General features: G+C 40.8%; 1 pseudogene; it reads right to left on the reverse strand.

Moving 5' to 3' along the window:
- Positions 1–713: 713 nt before the first annotated feature.
- Positions 714–1,502, reverse strand: LOC149238236 (GTP-binding nuclear protein Ran1B-like; annotated as a pseudogene).
- Positions 1,503–10,908: the final 9,406 nt, after the last annotated feature.

The following is a 10,908-nucleotide window of genomic DNA, read 5'->3' on the forward strand; positions in this document are numbered from 1 at the left end:
CACGATTTCTAATCGAAGTTAGAAATTGCAAGTTCGCATTGCATAAATTGCAATCTGTAGAGCCCCGAATGGAAACATAGGCTATACGTAGGGTCAACCAATAGTTTTTACCACAAAAACATTGGTCGTTGCAACAGAAAATGTCTTGAATGAAAACAATATTGCAAAGGGAGGATTTGGCCCGTATACAAGGTATTAGCGCTTATTTTATAATATCATTTATTCTGATTGTCTAGCAGGTAAACTTTTCATTGTACAAGCTTTATGTAAACCAATTTCAAAATTAAAATAAATCATCAGACATAGCTAGAATTTTTAGAGAAACTTTTAACAAGCCATAATATATTACAAGCAACAATCATTGCAACTAGCATTTCCCCGAACAGTACACAACAAAAGGCACTTGAGCATTCTTGAAATATTTGAAGAGTACAAAAAGTTCTTGTGCAAAATGTGCAAGAGTATATAATGGAAAAAACTATCTTAGCATATAAAAATAGCTCTGTAATGGAGTTGAACTAATATAGGCTAGCCAACTCTACTGATGAAAACATCTGCACACTACCCAAATCACATATAGAGAGATGCGATAATGCTATTCTAAGCCCCAAATACAAATCAAAATTAAATGTCGGAACTCAAGAGAAAACTCCAATGATACAAAACTAATTGAATCCACCAATCCCTAAATTTGCAAAAGCATCTTAACAAAGCTATTCAAAAGCATCATCATCGTCATCTGGAAGGAGTTGGGTCGCAGCTGCTACAAGTTCTACCTCGTACTTGAGAACATAAAAGATTGTAAGCCAAAGTTTCAATGTTTTAGAAATGGAACAAATTATTTCAATAAAAGTTAACAAAAAATAATAAGAAAATAGCATTCCACTTATTGTTGCTGGGTTGCAAGGTGTATCTGAACCTCAGGAGGAGCAAGAGCAGGTGACTCCACAAAATGAATGTTTGGATCCCTAAAAAGATAACCCATTATAGAATCAACGCAAATTTTTTAATATAACATTCATAATAGGGAGCATCAGGAAATTAGATTAAAGGCTCACCTTGAGAGCTTTCGTGCCAAGTAGAGGAATGGCTTCTCAAAGTTGTAGTTACTTTTTGCAGATATCTCATAGGACTGAAGATTATTCTTTCTATGAAAAGCAACTTGCTTAGCCTTCACTTGCCTATTCTTCACATCAACCTTGTTTCCACAAAGAACAAAAGGAATGTTCTCACATGCCCTGAAATTCACAAAGATATTTAGCAAATCTGTTCAGGCAGTTGTGCTACCACACAATCAAGGAACCTTCATTTCTACTTAGAGATCCAATCCCTCTGCAAAAGAGATACCTGCAAATATCTCTGTGCCACGTTGGGACATTCTTGTAAGTCAATCGTGTAGTAACATCAAACATGATAACTTCACATTTCCCATGAATATTGAAACAAACAAAATCCCAATCAGTAAATAAGAAGGAAACAAATAAAGAGAAGTGGAAAAACATGGAACCCTCGCCAATTCAATCAGGAAAATTCCAATAGAAACAGGAAAAGCGAACCAATATTGATCAAAACAACCAATAACAGAGTCTGTCTATAAATTCAAAATTAAACTAAACTAAAATTCAAATAAATATAAGTGGAAAGATACAGAACCCTCGCCAATTCAATGAGGAAACTGTCAACAGGAGGAGGAAAAGCAAACCAGTATTGATCAAAACAACCAATAACACAGTCTATCTATAAATTCAAAATTAAATTAAATTAAAATTCAAAATAAAGAGACATAAACGAGTAAAATAGAGTGTTGATGAAAAGGAACCAAAAAAGGGCTCATAGTTTCTCCATTGTCATTGATATTGACGTTAAAAGGTGTTGGTACTAAGCACACACTACATACATATCAACATGGGAAAATAGAATTGATAAGTCAAAATTTCTCTTGGGATCGATCCATGTTTAAATCCATGTAGGGCCTTTTTTAAAAAAAAGTTGAAAAGGCGCCCCAAAAGCTCAAATGTACAGTGCTCCAATCAACGAGTGTACACTACACCTGCAGAGGATGACAAAAAACACTACTTTTCTAAAGTCCCAAGAGACCTGATTTCAAGTGAAAATCAAAATCATTCTGGCAGAATATAGATATGGGAAAATAATCAAACTAATTATTGATGTACCTTAACCACATTTTGTCATTAAGCCTTACTTGACTGAGCTATAAAGTTGGGTCAGCATTTCATCCTTGTCTTTCTCAACTTGACAAAGCACCACAACCTACAAATCATCAAATGATCAATTCAAGTGCCATGGACTGAATAAACACTGAGATTCTGTATGGTTGTATTTTGTGCTCATCCACATGGATGTCTTACTTTGGGAACATTTGTAGAAAGACTATTCAGAACAACTTCCACATAACCACGGACTTCTTAAGTCATCATTCTGAGCTCTTCCTCAGGATCTACATGCCTTCTTACCATGGTTTCCTGGATTATAAACAAGAAAATCAAACTAAGGTTGAATATTAAGTTGGGAAATAATTTTTATATTCTCGTTGTTGTATATGGTCATGGTATCCTAGGCTAAAATGTGTATTGATTCTTAAATTATTTAATAGCAAACATTTTGATTATGTACATGTGCAACTTATGATGGAATTTTATGTGCTTCATTGCCTATATGAAAGTGTTTCAATACGAGCTATAGTTGTTCACAATTATAATTTGGGTTACATAAAGTAGTCTTGGCCTCTGGTGTTATAGACAATTTTGTGCCTTACAGCAACAAGCATGAATTGTCAATAATCCAAGGGATCCAAAGTTCCCTAAACATGATGTTCCTGCCCCTAGAGGAACAAGGTCAGCAAACCAACAACTCTCAGATCAGTTCTCCACCTGAAAACACTCAAAAACAAGCAATCCTGAAATCAAAGCAGGTGCTCCACTGGGTTTCTGCGCTGAAACACAATTGCTCCATGGTGTACATGCGTTGCAAAGCAGGCAGAACAAAGCCCACCTGCGTTGGGCGAGTTTGGACATGTGGCAGAGTGAGTCATAGCTTTGGAATCTTCCAAAAATGACACTTGGATCAGGTATTTCGCCTTGTGATGAGTCAGAGGCTTTGTTTCTCCAAGTGGAAGCAAGGTTCACCAAGTGGACTCAAGAACTGAAGATCAACTAAAGATTAACTAAAGAGAGAGAGGACACAAGGCAGCTACACATCAGTTGCAAGCTGACTCATCCTTTCTCAATTCATCTATATATTGAGCTCTCTCCTATGAGCTCAGGGGGGCTGGAATTTTGTGCAAAGTAATGATATGCTGTTGGTTTCATTCTTGAGTTATTGGGTGATTGTTTGAGAGAGGTGAAGAAGAGCGATTCTTTCTGCTGGGAGGTGTTGCTGGGTTGGAGCCTGCAATGGTTGTAATCCTCTCAGAACCTTTATTTCTTCATTAATAAAAGCTATTGAGGTTCTTCTATGTGCTTTTGTTCAATTATATATTGTGATGATTGCATGTTTGGTTTACACTAATCCATGAACCAGTTATGATTGCATGCCTCTTGTAGTTTCCTTCTTTGTCATTGTGCAGGATCTCATTGTAGCTAGGCGAGCAGAAGGACAAAGAGCTAGGAGCAAGCGGCCAAAGAGGAGAGTTTGGATTCGACATTAAGCGCAAGGCAACGGTTAGTGCTCTCTCTATCCTCTTTTGCTTTCATAAAGAAGTAAACCTTCAATAGTTTGTTTTACAGTTGTTGCTAAGGAACTGTCACCCTTAGAGTGGGTTAGGGTCATCCGAGTCGGATACTTTTCCCTACAACAAACTGGCGACCATACTGGGGATCGTATCCGTTTGATTGTGTTTGTAGTATCTTTGCTATTCATTTCCTGAAGAAAAGAGTACCAAATCGAAAAGCTTTTGACTATATCAAAAGCGAAGTAGAGGGGCAGCTACTCTTGCTCATTTTCTCAGCAGATTCATGATTTGAAGAGCTGATCTACAAAGATCCTTGTAAGCTCTTAGTGATAGCTTTGCACCTTCTAAATCATCCCTTTGAGTATGCTTGACTGAATGCTTCTGATTTGAGCAAAAACCGTGCATTTTTGAGAAAATTGTGACCTGGAGACTGTGAAAACGCAACTCTCGTTTTCCAAAGCAGGTAGTACACGGGCTACCTGCTTTGCAACGCAGGTCCCGAACTAGCTACCTGCGCTGAGAGCCAGTTTGACTGTGCAGAGCCTGTGTTGACCCAAATTTGCTTAGGGCATTTGGGGTTTCCTCCTTTCTCTTGCCTGTTTTCACTTAGTTTTGCTGCTAGGTGTCAGTCTTGTGCCTGTTTTGAAACCAATATTACTTGCCATTATTCTGCCTCTGTTATATAACGAAATTGTACTTGTTCTTTGTATTTCTTTCTCATTTACAATTTCCCATAACGAAAAGTAAACTAGTCATGCTTTTGGCCTCTTAGATCTGAACCTGTGTTAGGCGTTTTGCTGGTCTAAAGAGTTAGCTTGTTTGCTGTCCATAGCTGATTAGTCATTTTACTTTCGTTAGTTTGGTTTGATTTCATGTATTTCCAGTGATTAAGCAAGTGAATCTTAAGGTGTCTTTTGATTTTGGACAAGCTTGTTTACTTTCGCTTTAAAACGAAATCAAAGTTATATAACCACTTTCTTTTTGTATCCATCCACATTAAGAAAGGGAAAAGAAAATACATGCATTGTGCATTTTGCATTTGACTGTGTGCTTGACGATTTAGGAAAATTTTGCATTTTAGTGTGTGCTCTATGATCTGTGTGAAAAGATTTTCCTTTCTTTTCTCTCAGTAGTTAAGGTTTTCAAAGTTGAAAGATTGAAAAGTTTGCTTCTCATCTTAGACTGCATTCAGGAATTTGTTATATACATCTCGTGGTGATCCTTAAAGGCAAACTGATAAGCAAGATCAACATTAAAATAAATCCAATTTACATAACAACACTTTGTAACATAACGCAAACATCTAGAGGTCTAGGTAGAGACGTGTTCCGGCGTCGTTAAACATAGTGACTGTCGATCTCTACGAAGGTGGGTGATTCCTCCTGAGAGTCGGTGGCACTAATACGGACTTGTGCTCCCACGTACCGTCGCGTATATATTGGGAGACCCCTATAGGCAATTATCCTTTATCCATAGGAAGCCGTGTCGACCGCCCTACTGATCGCGATGCAGTGAACACAGCATTCACGAAGATCGACCACCCGTACCGTAAAACGTATTCTGTGGTTTCGCGAAAAGTTTGGCACACCCTCTGCCTAGAACTCCAGAGCAGTTTCTTTTGGCCTTTTTCAAACTCTATAACTGAAAAAGTCCATCTGAGCATTTGTCACTTCGGGCTCGTTAAAACATCGAAGGCGACTAGAGTCATCTTTAGATTTTTCTCGACTCTTAAAACATGAAAAAGCAAGTTTGTGTCTAAAAGCGTCATTAATAAAATTTATTTTAAGCGGAACAAAATCACATGTTATTCCCACGTTGATCTTTCAGTTGAAAAGTATGGAGCCCACCAACCAAGGAGGCAACCTTGGCGGAAGTCCAAATCCCTTCTCCTCTTGGGGAGATGTTGGTGCGCCTCATATGGCAACATTGTCACTTCCAGGATTGACAATTGGCCTACCTGTATGGCTCTTTTCAACTAATGTAGTCCAGATCGCCACTAATCCTGAGCAGTCGAATCAACAGTCAGACCAGTCTAGGACTACCCACCAGCCTTCCACTTCTTACAATACTTCCTCTGATCCTTCATCTTCGCGAGGTAGAACTAGCAAAAGTCAGCCTCCCAAGGAGAAGAAGGAAAGGAAGAAGAGAGAAAAGAAGCAGAAGGAGCCTATGGCGAAGGCGACTGGGGGCAAGCAAAAGACAGCTGACAAAAACCCACACACTGCACCGACCGGGCCTAAATCGCCATGTGTCATTTGCGAAGGGGCCCACTTCCATCGTGATTGTCCTTGTATTCCCCGGATACTAAGGGACTGGTCCCCAAGATTGCACAATCCGGTAGCATCAACCTCTGGCAGTCATGTTGATTGCAATCCGTCAACTAGCGAGAGTGAAGGACGAAGAGGGAGACCAAGATCACCCTGTATATTGTGTGAAGGCGAGCATGCCATCCACAGATGTCCATTCTTAGATGAGGCAAAGAGAGTTTTGGAAGATCGCCCGGTTTCGCCATTACGACTTCCTCCTGGATACCAAAAACTCGCGCCTAATCCCTCGATAGTTGAAAATCCAGCTGACCCGCCCAAGTGGTCAGCTGAAGTGTCGGTCATTGAGAATGAGCCTACTGAATCCAGACCAGACGAAAGTCTAAAGGTCGAAACGGCAGTTGACCCGGTTCTTCCTTCAGGGGTTTCATCATCCAATGACTCCGTCATTGAAGACCCATCTTCAAATGACACCCTCACTGAAGAGGATAAGGATGACACCATCCATATTCTTTTCATTAACACAGACTCTGATGAGCATCAGGGCAATGCGCCCATTCCTTTATCGCAGGAAGGAACATCGTCAGGGTCGTATCCGGCCGTATATTCGGTCCCACCACCAAGCAACCTAGTTTTATCCTTTGATTGGAATCAACTAGGCAGACCCCGGTTACCAGCCAGTATCCCATTCAGAATCATAGTCCAAATCTACAGAATGGTGATGGCTGGAACTATCATTGATGAAGGGGCATCTGTGAGTATCCTTTCCTCTATTGCTTGGAAAGCACTGGGTTGCCCGGCGCTTTTACCTGAGATGAGAAATCTATCAGGTTTTGATAAAGGAACCAGTCACCCGTTAGGGATTCTCCCCAATGTTCCGCTTACATTGAAAGGGAAGTCAGTTCGCATGAACATCATGGTCGTCCAGGGACCCTTGGCATATAACTTACTCCTTGGACGAGACTATATATATTGCATGGAGGCAATAGTGTCCTCACTCTTTAGAGTCATGTGTTTTCCGCACGAAGGAAGAATGGTCCAGCTCGTAGACCAACTTTCATTTCTAGGATCACGCATTGCAAATAGTCAAATACCATCCCTTAACGGTTTATTCACTCAAGGAATGCCACCGCCTCACTTCCCGATGAATGCGAGTAATTCGGAAAGAAAGAACTGGGACCCAGGGGGTATGCACCCTGGCCTGCCTCGGGCAGAGAAAACCTTAGGTATAAAGTTAATTTCCGCAGAAGAATGGACTAGTCCGTACCCCGTCCGGCAGAGGAAGAGAGGGTTGTTCTAGGGTAAAATTCTTTTGTCAAAATTATGTGAGCGAAGCGGTCGCTCCCTTTGTCTAAAGAAGTGGGCTCTCCTAAGGAGGGGGTCTATTTGTGGCAGCAAGAAGCCACCATCTTTGAATGTCAAGCCTCACCCATTAAAACAAGCTGTTTTGAAGGATAAGTAGGGGCAGTCTTCAAAGAAAGAGATGAAATTGCTACAACAAGTGGTCACCATCCTTAGCAACCTAATGATAGACATCGCCGAAAAGAGAGTTTAGTTTGTGGCAGCAAACAAAACCATTTTTCGGATAATAAGTAAGAGATGGCAGAATCTCGAAATTATACTTTATACCTGGGGGCATGCAAACCTTTTGGAGTGCAAGCATGGGACGACTATTTATTTTTTAAATTTTTAGGTCCTCCCTTTAAACCTGTAGGTCTAACCCGTTAAACTCGTAGGATTAGCCGTTTCTAGCTTGCATAAAGAAAGGATGAAGGGCAAAAGTTAAAACCTGCCAAATTGGAGTAATTAATGAGGTATCGCTCCTTAAATAAGATTACCTCACCTAAAGCATTCCTTGTATTAAGACTGGTATAAATCGAGCAGTTTTAGCAGTGTTCATGCTCGTTAAAAAATAAACGCAAGATTCGAGCAGTTTTTGTGCAGAAGTTCATGCTCGTTAAAAAATAAACGTAAATTGTGAGCAATCTTTCCCTAGCAGTTCAAGCTCACGCATAAAAAATGAACCGGTAAACAACCTCGAGAAATGTAACCTTTGAAAGCCATATTAAAAGCCCTTGGTCGTGTTTATATGCCATCACCTCCATCCGTTCATTTGGCCAATCGTTCACCTCCATATGTTTGTTTACCCATTTTGAGGAATAGCTGCGAAGAGTGATTTCACTTAGCCATCCTTGTGACACTGCCGTGATTGGAAAGTTCCAACCTGTACCTGGAATCTGCTGCTATCCTTGTTCATCACTCGTTCCTCAAAAGACGAGTCTTCTTTGAGCTCTTTTCACTGACTCGTAAAATATGAAAAGTTTGCCGAGTTTTGGCCTTCCAGCTCGTTAAAGCGACCGGAAAGCTATCCCTCCTTTAGATTTTAATCTTTTTGGACCTGAGGGATTATTGCACAAAAAGATCGAGCGCTTGTTTTGTTCGGCTCGTTAAAGCAACCGAAAATTCATCCCTTCTGTATTGTTTTATACTTTTTCGGACTTAAGTGATTAGATGACGAAAAAGGAATTTTGGAGTTAACTTTTCGTACCTTTTCAGACTCTCTAAAAATGAAAAGGACCGAGTTTTCCTTGTCGTTAGACTCGTTAAAATGATTAAATAGCGACAAACTTGTCTTTAAATGAGAACGAGTTTCCCTATCGCTAGGCTCGTTAAAACATAGCGATGGGCTTGCCCGAAGGGCAGGTTATAGAACTAGCATATGTTATCCTCCTCAAGCTTGACAAAAATAAAGAGGTATTGGTCAGCAATGACTGGGGAAAAATTGGGAGAACCTCACAGTATTAATGGTAGCAAGTCGCTCTTGAACATGACACTTTGTCCTCCGTCCGCTTCGGGTTGGGTTGTTTCATTCACCGATCGCAGAATCATGGTCCTCGCCACACCATCCACAATTGGGGTAATGCTACCAATCCATCACATCAGTGTCGTTATATGTTCAAGAGATGTGGTTCTGTCCACCCACTACCATACATTATCCTTCATCCACTTCATGACCGCCACCCTGAATCATACATCACAGTTTGTTGTCACCTCATCATAATCGCTAGCTCCGTTCCGTGTCACTGATGTGGGATTCATTAAGGCCCTCCTTTGACGGATCGCTCCTTGTCGACATCAGCTCATTATCCAAGGAGTTGATCTAGGAACACCCCCCTCAGTACTTTGAAGCTTGCATGCCTCAATGGCAAGTTTCTCACTTCTGGCGACAGGTATACATCAATGGCCTTCGACCAGAAGATTTTGCATGGTGGTCGACGCCAAGTCCTTTATTCCCATCATGTAGATTGTACTGCCGTACCTTGAGGGTCATCATCCTTATCGGTGATTCCTCTCGCGCTTGTTAACGGTTTACATTATTGACCGGTAATCAAGCGATGTCTTTCCATGTTCGACTTCAAGAAATCCTCACATGGATCGACTTGTACATCGAGTGAAGATCGGAAGAGATTGAAGACCCCGGATCTAGTTTCATCCATCGGGCTGCGATATATATTCAGGACATAAAGACATTTGATATGTACAGCATTGCAGCAGATGATCATCCTTTTCAAAGGATGATAAATTCGGCAGAGAATTATTAGTCTAGCATCAGACGATCGTCTGCTCTATGTACCAAAATGTATTTATAAAGCTGAGCATGGGAATGCCCGCCTCAGCTAGATCATGAAAAATGTATGAAAAATAATGTATTGTATTGTATCTTATTACAGGACACTTCTCAGAAGATCGAATGAACTTCGGATCCTCTCAATAAATCATTTCACCCGATAAACAACCTCATACTTTAGGGGGCATCTGTTATAGACAATTTTGTGCCTTACAGCAACAAGCATGAATTGTCAATAATCCAAGGGATCCAAAGTTCCCTAAACATGATGTTCCTGCCCCTAGAGGAACAAGGTCAGCAAACCAACAGCTCTCAGATCAGTTCTCCACCTGAAAACACTCAAAAACAAGCAATCTTGAAATCAAAGTAGGTGCTCCACTGGGTTTCTGCGCTGAAACACAACTGCTCCATGGCGTACCTGCGTTGCAAAGCAGGCAGAACAAAGCCCACCTGCGTTGGGCGAGTTTGGACATGTGGCAGAGTGAGTCATAGCTTTGGAATCTTCCAAAAATGACACTTGGATCAGGTATTTCGCCTTGTGATGAGTCAGAGGCTTTGTTTCTCCAAGTGGAAGCAAGGTTCACCAAGTGGACTCAAGAACTGAAGATCAACTAAAGATTAACTGAAGAGAGAGAGGACACAAGGTAGCTACACATCAGTTGCAAGCTAACTCATCCTTTCTCAATTCATCTATATATTGAGCTCTCTCCTATGAGCTCAGGGGGGCTGGAATTTTGTGCAAAGTAATGATATGTTGTTGGTTTCATTCTTGAGTTATTGGGTGATTGTTTGAGAGAGGTGAAGAAGAGCGATTCTTTCTGCTGGGAGGTGTTGCTGGGTTGGAGCCTGCAATGGTTGTAATCCTCTCAGAACCTTTATTTCTTCATTAATAAAAGCTATTGAGGTTCTTCTATGTGCTTTTGTTCAATTATATATTGTGATGATTGCATGTTTGGTTTACACTAATCCATGAACCAGTTATGATTGCATGCCTCTTGTAGTTTCCTTCTTTGTCATTGTGCAGGATCTCATTGTAGCTGGGCGAGCAGAAGGACAAAGAGCTAGGAGCAAGCGGCCAAAGAGGAGTGTTTGGATTCAACATTAAGCGCAAGGCAACGGTTAGTGCTCTCTCTATCCTCTTTTGCTTTCATAAAGAAGTAAACCTTCAGTAGTTTGTTTTACAGTTGTTGCTAAGGAACTATCACCCTTAGAGTGGGTTAGGGTCATCCGAGTCGGATACTTTTCCCTACAACATCTGGCCAGCTAAATATTGCCTACCCACTACCTTATATCTATTTAAGTTTGAATAGTGGAAATAGTTTGTC

This window comes from Pinus tabuliformis, chromosome 8, assembly GCF_031772625.1.
Source record: "Pinus tabuliformis cultivar Carrire ecotype Pingquan chromosome 8, CPIR1, whole genome shotgun sequence".
In the NCBI taxonomy this organism is placed as follows: domain Eukaryota; kingdom Viridiplantae; phylum Streptophyta; class Pinopsida; order Pinales; family Pinaceae; genus Pinus; species Pinus tabuliformis.